This window comes from Alligator sinensis, unplaced genomic scaffold, assembly GCF_000455745.1.
Source record: "Alligator sinensis unplaced genomic scaffold, ASM45574v1 scaffold1520_1, whole genome shotgun sequence".
NCBI lineage: Eukaryota > Metazoa > Chordata > Crocodylia > Alligatoridae > Alligator > Alligator sinensis.
This window is the reverse complement of record NW_005842659.1, coordinates 479,654-481,205: the sequence shown is the minus strand read 5'-3', so window position 1 is coordinate 481,205 and position 1,552 is coordinate 479,654. Positions and strand designations below refer to the sequence as shown.

Genomic DNA, 1,552 nt, shown 5'->3' with positions numbered 1-1,552 from the left:
TCAGCAGGAGCAGGTAGACAGGCTCTGTCTAGCACTCTGCTGCTGAAATGTAGACATGCCCTAAGTTTCCTCTGTTGCATATTCTGCCCCAGAGGTGGCAAAGCTATGTTACTCTGAAGTCAGACAGAAAGTAGGGTAAAATGGAAGCTTAGAGGCTGACTGATTCAGATAAGCTTAAGCTTTTGTAAGCAATAACCTATTTTGTCAGGGGATGCTATGAAAGGGCTGGCAGAAAGAAAAGCTGTTTTTTATTTATAAATGTGCACGCGCGCACACACACACACACACACACACACACACACACACACAGGAAAGGAATCAGGAAGACAGGATGCCAACATCATATACACCTGCACCAATGTCACCTTGGCCATCACCTACTTATAGTGCCACTTTGCTGTCTACACTAGCCAAGTGGGCTAATCCCGACGCAAAAGCACAAATGGACACTGATTCCACATCGGTTCCAGAAACACACAAAGCTGGGGGCAGAACATTTTAACCTCCCTGGATGTTTCATTGCTGACTTCAGAGTAGCTATCCCTCAATTAAAAAAAATAAAATAAAAACAACCTGGACATGAAATCAGAGACCAAGACATAATCTGCAGATTTGATCGTATTAATCAGCCTCAGGGGCCACAGTGTCTTACCCGTTATTTGGACTATCTGTTGACTCTGGTTTTCCTCCAGGTATTGCCTACCTTGTGCACCTAAACTAATCTAATCAATCCACTTATTACCTCTGTTAGCTGCATCCCTTCTTCCAGGCCCTTTCCCTTCTATATAAGCTTTTCTTTCTGCCAATCTATTCTGCTGTGACAAAGTAGGCTGTTGCCTATAAAAGCTCCTGAGTCACTGAACCAGTCAGGGAACAGACATGTACATCTGGAGCCGTTTCAGAAGGGTAGCAGCTGTTAGGTTCTAACTGTGACACAGACAAGCCAAGAATCATAGCAATGCAGCAAAATCAACCAAACTTGAACCCTGGATGATGCAGTGTTAAAGTTGGTTTGGTCTTGCTATATTTGTGTCATTCCCAGCTTGTCCACAGGTAGCGATTAGAATGAAACAGCTGCTGCCCTGTGGAAATATTCCTATTTTGAAATGGCTCCAAATGTGTTAGTCTATACTCTTCATCTACCTTGCTGGTGCTCAACCTTTTTGCCCAGCAGGCTGGACTGGCAGTACCCAGTCTGTCTGCAGGCCAAATCCAGCCAGTGCACCTGATTCAGTGCCAGGTGGGCATGGCAGGCACCATCTGGCCATGTGGAGGTGGGGGGGGGGGGCAGCCTCACAGAGGAAAGGAACTTGACTTGGTCCTTTGGAGAGCAAAAGGGGCATGGCCAGGCCTCAACCTGGCCCCACAGGGGAAAGGGTGCAAGGCCCAACCCCAACAGGAGGGAAGGGGGCATGGCCTGCCCCTGGGATAGGGGAAAGGTTTGCATGGCCCAGCCCCAACGGCAGGGAAAGGGGAGTGGCTAGGCCCCAACTTGGTTCCACAAGGAGGGAAGGGGGCATGCCTGGCCCTGATCCAGGAGCAGGAAGTTGGT

At 48.5% G+C, this 1,552-nt stretch overlaps 1 protein-coding gene across 1 annotated transcript in view; it reads right to left on the bottom strand.

The window, feature by feature from the left end:
* MANBA (mannosidase beta) overlaps positions 1 to 1,552 on the bottom strand; it is a gene marked incomplete at its 5' end in the record, with an annotated part of 91,775 nt that overhangs the window by 48,496 nt on the left and 41,727 nt on the right. The gene's annotated exons all lie outside the window — the stretch shown is intronic.